At 42.2% G+C, this 10,012-nt stretch overlaps 1 protein-coding gene across 2 annotated transcripts in view; it reads right to left on the reverse strand.

Moving 5' to 3' along the window:
• The window catches only part of CACNB4 (calcium voltage-gated channel auxiliary subunit beta 4), a 151,723-nt gene that overhangs the window by 140,781 nt on the left and 930 nt on the right, over positions 1-10,012 (reverse strand). The gene's annotated exons all lie outside the window — the stretch shown is intronic.

Consider the following 10,012-nt stretch of genomic DNA (forward strand, 5'->3'; position numbering starts at 1 on the left):
CATGAAAGGGCTAAAAATGTGGCGCATACATAAGCCCTATGACTCTCAATTAGTCCCTAGGTGCCACTCTGTTCCCTCTTCCATTGGAGGAATAGAGGGGATGAAAGGGAAGAATGCTCAGAAATAGAGAAGCGGAGGCAGGCTGAGAGGGGACAATACCAAGTAAGTGTGGATTATTAGGGAAATGAAGGCAAGAAAAGGCACAGAACCATTAGGTAAGCAGACCATGCTCAAGTAAAGAATCATGTGGGGGACAAAGAGAGAAGAATTTAAAAAAAGATTTATAAATAATGTTTTAAAGGATTGAAAATGATCTAAATGGAAACCATGACTAACAATAAACAATGAAAGATAGATATGGAGATATATTGTTACTTAACAGAGACACTTTTCTAAAGACCTGACGTTGCCCAGCACCCTCATTTACATTCAGAAAATGATGACAGCTTTGCAACTGCAGCTTCTTACCAACACTGCATTCCCTGCCCTGTCTACTTGAGTTTCCTCACCAACCCTATGTGAGGCTTTGCCCCTTAAACCCACCTCACATGCTCTCAAAATCCCTCTAACTATTCATTAAATGGAAAAACAAAGTTGAACCTCTGAGCATTGTTGATCCAAGGGCAGCATTTTCCAAAGCTCCAACAAATGCCTTGAGTACATATAATGAAGCCACTAAAGTGTTGACAAGTATTAATCTTGCACCTTGTGAGAAGTGAGGCAAGTCATTTCATATGCTCAGGTGTTACTTTAAAATTAGTGCTTTGGAGTCGTGATACCTTGACTGGTACAGAACTTTGCTGGAGTTCCTGTCACAAGAGCTACCTTTTGTGGCCAGTAGTGCATCAGCTTCAAAGAGCACTTATTAGTAGAGCTGGTTGAGAATGTTTAGCTGAAAACAACTGTTTGTTGAAACGGCAGCTTTTTGTGGAACACAACAGTTTTGATAACTCTTTTTCTATCTGTAAAAGTTTCTCAGATACAGGATAGAATTACTGCACAAAACCAGAATGAGAGAACGCAAGCCAGCCAACAAGTCTCAACAACCCTCTATGCTTGCAGACATTAAACCCCCCCCAAAAAAACAGCGTTATTTTATACTCGGCACATTCCTGCGCCAAACCCCGCACATTTCCAGAAGAGGCAGCACCTTAGTTGGACCTGGCTCACCCGACATCTGTATAGACCAAGTGCTTTTGATACTTCTATCTAATAACTAATTGAATCAGCTTTAGCTAAAACACCAAAAAGCCCCACTGAAGCGCTCAATCTATACAGATGTTGCAAAGCCTAGTTGAAGTAACGTGCTGCTACTATCAGTAAAGCACTTTATTTATTTGTGTATTCATTTATTTTTTAATGCCTGCAAGCAGACTAACAATCAAATCAATGGTTCTCAACCTTTCTTCCTACCGGGACCCATTTGCAAAGATCCATGGACTGTCCCGAGCCACATTCCTGTGACCCTGCTAGTGCCCAACCCACAGTCCCCTGTCCTCTGCCAGAGAGGCCCCCAGCTGCTTCTGCCCCCGCCCCCCCATCTGGACCATAGTGCAGTGGCTCTGGCTCATGCGAACAGCAATGGAGCAAAGCCAGCCCCAGCACAGGCTGGTGGAAGAAGAAGAGGCCTGTGGCCCTGCCCCCTGCCCCGGACTGGGGCTGTTGCACTGTGCCAGGCAGCCTGGTCATGATCCCTCCCACCACCTGAGCAGCATCTCCTGTCCATCCCATCCCTGTGAGCACCGGCACCAGCCCCGGTGCTGCCAGCCCAGCCATACAGCTCTGCCCTGTGCTTTTATCCCACTGGAGGGGGCAGTCATCTTCCCACTGCCCAGCCAGTTTTCAGCCCTTTGAAATATGTTTACAACCTGCTTTGGGGTTGCAACCCATGGGTTGAGAAATGCTGATCAAATGATTACTATATATCCGGGTCTACAATTTATTAAATGTAGTACAGCTCCAAGTGGAGATGCTGAGAATGTCTGACCCCAGAAGAGCCAGCAGTCAGGGGTCCGAGCTCTCACCTGAGATACAGAATGCCTAACTTCAGGGCCTCACTTGATTTGAAACGTTATTGGCTACTATAGAATAGGGCTAACTCCCTCCTTTTTTCACAGAAAACTACAAAAGGTCTTGTTTTTTCCCTGAAAAAGAATGTATATTTTTCTGAAATCTCAAAACGTTTCTCAGAATAGGAAACCATTTCCTTTCCAACTCAACTTGTTGCTCTCCATACTGTAGGAATATTATCTGCGTCTGTCATGCCAAGCTACAGGTCTCTTGCCACAACTGATTTAAGTAATGCCCTTTATTCACCTCTAAAGATCTAAAACATAGGCCGTAAGAGGGCACTCTAAACTGATACACAAACACGACAAAATACACCTAATTCTGAGGTTCAGGCCAAGGGTTGCCATTCTGGACCCCACACAGTAACCACCAGCAGTAAACCACCAGGTGTGTAAGATGTAAATGGACTTCACTGAGTTTTACCTTGAGAAAATTTATCAGTAGTCTTGAAAGGTAGCTCAAAATATTGAGTCATGAGATCCTCTAACTGGTTTTTTAAAATTCTGGGAAGAGCTGCATAATGATGATATGATACATTTAAAGTGCAAGGGAACAAGAATGGATGTCTTTTTGCATACCACACTATATATTGTATTATCTGGCTTCTGACAACTGAATAAATGCAGGCCAGGTCCTGATTTCACGGTGTGTTTTTATAACAATGTTGAAGGTGAACTTGATTTTGGCTTGATTTCACTGAATGCCTGTTGTTCAGAGCTATTCCACAGCAATGGGATCTACCCCTTAGATCACCATGTCCCTGCCACAGAATCAACCAAAATGGATGAAAAACTTAGTTAAAAATAGGGAATACAGCATCATTTCCCCCTAACAGAAGCATAGAGAGAGCAGGCCTGCTTCTTTCACTACTCCTTTACTATACCAAAAACAGATGTTTTGCATATTCAGGTCCACTTCTCAACCAGTTCAAGACTATTCCTACATTTCTATGCATTTTACATGTATTTTTTCCTGTCCAGTTTTAAAAGGTCTAAGCAAAGCTTCTACCACCACATGTAACACTCACCACGTGTATACTCACCCTGCTCATTGCCAATTGTTCCTTAGTTAAATTCATGTATGTTTAGTTCTTTTAAATTTCCCTTATGATTTTGTAATAATTATTCATTATTTGTGTTATGGGAGGCTCTCCCTGTCTACGAGAGACTGTCCAAACATACCGGATGACAGAAATACTATCCCAACATGAAGAAAAAACAGTCACCTTGTGCCACCCCCCCAGTCCCATCTATTTTTTTGGATCTACCAATTGTATCTCATCTTATATTTATAGACTGTAAGCTTACAGGAACCTGGGCCTTTTTTGGCATGTATAGGACACCTGACATTTTAAGGATGGGCTCTCTGGTGCTACTGCAATACAAATACTCAAGAAGTCCCTTCCCCCATTCAACTTCACAATTATTTTGGTTCCATTTTCCATGAATTCTCCAATTTGCCAACAGCTTTCTGGAAACATGATATCCAAAAATCCAGACAACACTGACAACTTCTAGATCTACACCTCAAGGTTTTGATAGCTTTTCACTCTGAGGTAGTGGCTCTGCACATGCATAGCCAGGACACTCTGGCTTCCCCCGCTCCCTCAGAGAGATCACAACTGCACACGTCTTTTTCTTTACTCCTTCTCAAGCTTCTCGCTCCAACAGAGCATGTGCATTTCAGCTTACATTTTCCCAGTTGAACCCAGAATGTATATAGGGCTATAAAATACCATGCTACTAACTCCCACTCCCCATCTATATGGCCACAGAGAATCCAGCCTGTAGAAGAAAAAAGCATCATACATATTTTCAGGTTGAAAAGAATAACAGATGGGAAGAGAGCATAAAAGAGACTGATAACGGAGAACGGGAAGGAGGATGGGAGAGCAAACGTGTTTTGGGTTATAGGAGACAACAAGCGTGATCAGATGTGTGGGTGCATATGTAAGTAGTTAACTGGGCTGGGATTCAGGAGTTAGGGGTTCCAATCCCGGCTTTACCACAGATTTCTGCATGACCCTGCCCCAAATCACATTGCAATTAATGAGAGTCTTTCTGTAGGTTTGGAATAAGGGCCCCTTCACCTCTGTGCACATTTCCACTTGAATAGACTCTAAGGCTATAAACAGATGTCACCAAATGAAGAGGATCAGCTGCCAGGATGTATTCTACTGCCCAGGTCCCACAGGGTAGGGCCCCTGCTGCTCCCAGAGTTTCAGGGGCCCAATCCTATAGAAGAACACCCAGAACACAGCTCTGCAAACAGCTGGAAACACCAGGGTTCCCTGCTTGCGGAGGTGCATACAACTCAGGGCACGCCTCTGCAAATGGAGAAACTTGGGCGGGCACTCCTGGGGCTTCAGAGGCCCTGGCAGTGCCTGCCCAGTATAGCTGGAGAGCATGAGCAACTTGAGGCTGTCTGTGCTCTCCTACCACAAAATAGACATCTGCCACAAAATAATGTCACAAATCTATAACACCTTTTATCACAGCCACAGCTGGGCATTTGTGGTGTGACAAAGGCCATAGATATCTGTTTGCTTTCACTTTGTGCTACCATAGAAACTTCTATGGCAGCACAAAGGTGTCCATTTGCAGCCTTAAATCCATGACACAGAAGCATAACAAGGATGTACAATTCTGTCATTCAATTTGGTAGCATTTTGCATATAGTTTATACAGATATAAATAACAAATAAGATGCAAATCTGTGGTAAATCATGTGCCTTGATTCTTTATCTGTAAAATAGCACACATTCTTCTTTTCTTCTATGCTCATTCAATCTTGCATATTTATATATCAAATTCAGAGCAGGAAATGTTTCCTACTGTCTGGGCGCACCTACACATGCAATAAGTGTGCCTGAATAAACTCTGGCACAGTTCTCACCAGAATTTATTGCTCCTGTGTGCAGCATTTACATGTGTGCCCAGGATTCCAGTATGTTGAGCTGTGGTGGTGCAACCCCACTGGCACAGGGTCCGGTGGGGGGGGGTCAGCCTGCCAACCCAGAGCTGCTTCACTCAGCCCAATATGCTGCAGAGGGGCTGGCTGGGCACAAGGATGCTATAGTGCAGGGCTAGCTGGCAGGCAGCCCCACACTGTAGCACCTCCGTGTCCCAGCCAGCTCCAGTCACTGTCTACATGTGTATTGCAGCGGAGTAAATAACTCTCCCATAGAATAAGTACTTGTGTTGAGCAGTACTTTCCTACAGTGGAGTTAATTAGTTTACTCTGGCCTAATACCACTGCTCATGTAGATGGTGATGCTTTACTGCAGAGCTAATTAGGCAACTCTGCAGTAAGCATCTCACATGGAGACATGCTCGGCATAGCACTTTGCTTATCTGAGACTTCTAGGCTAGGGACAGAAGTTACATATAAACTCTTTTAAGTAATCTGAATCAGGTTTAAGCCTGTAACAGAACACAAATTCAGCATACGTAAACTGTTTTCAAAATGGCCAAAACCGGCTTAAAAGAAACCTGATTGAGTGTAGTATATCAGACAACTGATTTAGGTTAAACCGGTTCATGGAACTTTTGTCCCAGATCCCTTCCCAATTAAGTTAACAAGGCCTCCAGCATCTCAATACTTTTGTAGCCCTGGACTATGCTGTCTGCTCCAGCGGAGCAGGGTTAACCCCTCTTCCGGCTATCACAGAGGTAGGGCACTGCTCCCTGCCAGCACCTGTCAGCCTGGCAGGATGGTGGGAACAAGGCAATGAGCCTCCGACCCCCCTAGCCCTTGTCCCCTTGCCAAGGGTTGGCATAAGCTTAGCCCTGGCCTCTACCAGAGTCTGCCTAGTGCAAGAGAAAAGCCCCCACCAGGAGCTTTTTGCTCCCCTGTTACCCAGTGAGCTGGGCTGAGATTACCACAGCCCCACTCCCTCCCCAGCTCCCTACCTGTGAAAGGCGGAGAGAGGAACACATTAGTCCAGCCTACCACTAGCTCCCACGCAGGGGCTTTTCACTCTCCCACAGCCTGGCAAGCCAGGCGGGGATCAGCTCAGCCCCCTCCTGGGAGGGAGCTCAGCCCACCCATTTCCAGCCCCCCTCCATCTTGCATTACAAGGTGTTTGTTATGTTTGTGAAAGTAGAAGGCACCATCTCTTTGCATCTTTATTCTCTAATACAGCATGCACTTTTTGCCTACCCTCACTGGTATTTCCCTTACTTTCATCCATATAATTTTCCTCCTCCAAAAAGCCTCTGCTAGCCAGTCCTTCACCCACTTAACATTAATCATCACAGTTGGTATGATATTTTATGTTGTTATATACATACACATACAAATAAAAACACAAACACACACACTATATAATTTTTATATAAAATCCCTGAAGTTGCTTTAAAAAACAGCCATTTATCTATTTGTGCACATACCCCCACTATCATCTTTGTACCCAGTTTCAATAACTATTTCACTTCCATTTACTGCAATATTTTCTATTCATGTACACTCCAATCAATTGCTCCATATGTGACCATCAGAGAAATGTATCCTGCCTTTGCATAAGGATGATCTCAGAATGAAAACTGGCCCTTCTGTCTCATATTATTTCCCACTTATTAATACCATTTCATCTATATGGCAATGATGTTAAAGAACATATTTCTTCTATTCTGTTAATGAGACACAAATTGCAAGCTGATCCTCTTTTTCACTGAGCAAGCCACTCTTTCCTCAGTACAGTTTAAAATAAAACACATATTTAGCACATTAAAATAGGTGTGATTTCAACATAAAAACCTATGTACAGACATTCAAAGCACTGTGCCATTCACCAGAGTTCAAAGACAAGTTCTAATGCTTCCAAATAAATTTGCAGTTCAGAGTTCACAGGTCAGCATATTAATAGACACTTATTTCAATTTTGTAAAAATTTACAATAGCTTCATACTTGCTCACAAATTCTACTCCCAACTCTACTTCATTTACTCACCATATTATGCATCAGTGAAGAAATCTGCCCAAATCACCTTCAAGTCAGACATAAAATTGTCAAGTGGTTCAGCCACTTAAAATATATTCTATCCAGGTCTCTTTGCAGCCCTTTTGGGGACAGTAAATAGTACTCTACAAAAATTTAGAGGCTCTGCTGACAGCTAAGCTGACCCATACTAGGGAGATGCTGTGGCACGGGTGCATCATATTGGTAGATTAAATTGAGCTAGCTAGAGAGCACTGAAGGCTGCCTTAGGGGCTTCCACAGTGGCAAAATATACTAAACAGGCCACATGAACAAAGTCTACTCTATATACTTAAATGAAAACCTAGAGAAACAGCATCACTGAGATAGGCCTCCCTGTGCTAACAAGGCCCCTTCTTTTTCAGGGGAAGCCATTGCAAAGGAGGATAGGCAGTTTCATTCTGGTCCGCTTAATAGTTTTTAATTTTTCAGTGGATAAGGCAGCTTCTACTCCAGCACTCCCTATAAAAGTTCTCTAAAGGACAGATATTGAACAGCACGATCAGTGGCCACATCAGCTATGCTCCTTCCTGAACAGGTGCCACCCACTTTAAACAGCACTAATCCCTCAGAGAAAGGCAACAGGTAGACCACAAAGCTGCCAGGACTTCTGCTATTCAGGATCTATCCTAGGATTTTGGTACGAGTAAAGTTCAGGTGACTACAATCCATGATACGCAAAATATACAGGGAAAGCATTCAAAATACTGTGTTATCACACGTCCCTCATTAAGGGCAGAAGAAGTTATACAGGGGTTCCCAAAAGGGATCCAATTTATCAATTACATGTCATAAACTACTCTAGAAAACTACAGAATTTGTTTCATAAGAGCCAACGTCTACTTTACGGAGATGTTACTGTACTAGCCTGGCTCATTTTGATATATACTGATTTACTGTGTGTTGGAAGCCTTGCAAGTAGCTGGGAGTTCTTGGCCTCAGATGCCTGCTTCAGAAAACAAAAGAGCAAGGACAGTGAGCATCCTTGTGCTTCCATATGTTCACTTGCTGCAGAACATTTGGGCAAGCTTTTGGATTTCTCAGAACTAAAGCAGAGGCCTTTTTTCCACTTCATGCGCAAACACAGTTACATGCATTTGCCCTGAAAATAGCTGCAGAGTACCTGATATTCCAGGAATGGTTTATTTTCTAAAACTGTAATTCAGTTACTTTGGCTTTCACTGGATTGAAAGCTGCATTCACACCATTTCATCCTGCACATCACACTGCTCTACTTAGCAGAGTATTAGCATTCCAACCATCCAAAATCATGGAAGTTGGGATCCAATATAATCATAATTTTTAAGAGGCCTGATAAAATAAATTAGGGTATGATCCACCTTCTAATATTTTAGCTTTTAGGATTCAGTTTTCAGCTTCACTCCATAATTGTGAGGCCTAGAAATATAGCTTTTTTTCAAATGAAAGTTAAAATATTCACTTGATTCTAGAAGATGAAATTATCAAAGAAAAAACACATACACAAACCCCATGAAATGTTGTTAGAGTCATGATTCAGCTGCATGAGTTGGTAACCAGAGTTGGTAACCAGATTAGCACAAATGGCTTGAATGAGGCAACTGAAAGCCTTAAAACTATTTCTTTTCCACCCAGCTTCCCAAAAGCTGACCATGGTGGTTCTAATATCTACTTTCTGCGGCTAAAAAGATTCCTTTAGTGCTGTAGTCATATTATTCTGATTGCTTCATATTATGCAAGTCTCCAAGCTTCTGCACTGGCACAACATTGTTCTTTCCAAGTGATCTAAGATGTGGGGACCCAGATAGGTCCTGAGTGAAATTAGCTAGCGTTAGGCATGCAGGAGTTTGAAAATCCTACCAGGCGCCTATTTGCAGCTTTACCTAAATACCTTTAAAAATCTGGCCTGTACAGATGATCCTGCTCTACTGTAGCAAACTCCACCAAGCACCTTGGCCATCTCAACTACACATAAGCAATTTTGTTTTTAATTTTTCATTTTAGAGGGCAGGTACCTTATGTCAACAGATGGGAAAAATACACCATTGTTCCTGGCCAGTGCCTTGGGAATTAAATAACAGTTACAAAAAAACAAACTGGAGTTTGGTATGTTAATTCCTAGCTGGGCCCTAAAAGTATCTCTAAAAGAACTAAAATCATCATGTGTGCATGGATATGCCAGTCTTAAAGAAGAAATTAACATCACAAATATAAATCAGAAATATATGCAGAGTAAAAAGTCAGCCGTTACAAAAATTAAATGGTTTCCAAATTGGCTTAAGGAAGCACAGTTTTTGTGCTTGGGTTTAATAATTTATACCTAAACAAATAATTTAGGTTTCCCCCCTTTTTACTCAGCATGTCATAGTGTGTTATTTAATTTCAAATCACAAGGATATTAGACTGCTTTCCCTCTGAAATAAATTGACTGTAAGATAAGTTGCTACTATGTGAGGCAACATGTAAACAGGTTACACTTAACAGTTCAAATCCAATTAAACCAGACTGGCAGGCAGTAAGAAAGCCTTATCTAAAGTCTTTCAAGATCTTATCCATTCTCTTGTGGATACCACATCATAGGGTATATACGTCTGTATTGACGTATACACTATTTTATGTTATAACCTGTTTATTTTATGACTTGGCCATAAAGCCTTATGTAACACATCCCTGCTTAATATGGAGCAGCATGTACATTTGCTCTGGTAATCTAAGCAGTTTTCTTTCCAAGTGGTTATTCTGTCCCTCCAGGGTTTCTGTTTAGCCACTGTAGAAAAACCGTACCAGGGCTAAAAAGAACCACCACCATCACCAGTACCTAAATAAAGCTTGTAGGCACTAATCATTACCATTCCCTTTCTTAGGCTTAGTGCTATGACTACACTAACACGGGCTTTAGGATTCACAGTGAATCATTTTGTCACGATTGCCATAGACTTGTCATTGTAAATGAGGGGGAAATAATTTCTTTAAAAAAAAAAAACA

The sequence above is a fragment of the Crocodylus porosus genome, unplaced genomic scaffold (assembly GCF_001723895.1).
Source record: "Crocodylus porosus isolate Cpor-Errol unplaced genomic scaffold, CroPor_comp1, whole genome shotgun sequence".
NCBI lineage: Eukaryota > Metazoa > Chordata > Crocodylia > Crocodylidae > Crocodylus > Crocodylus porosus.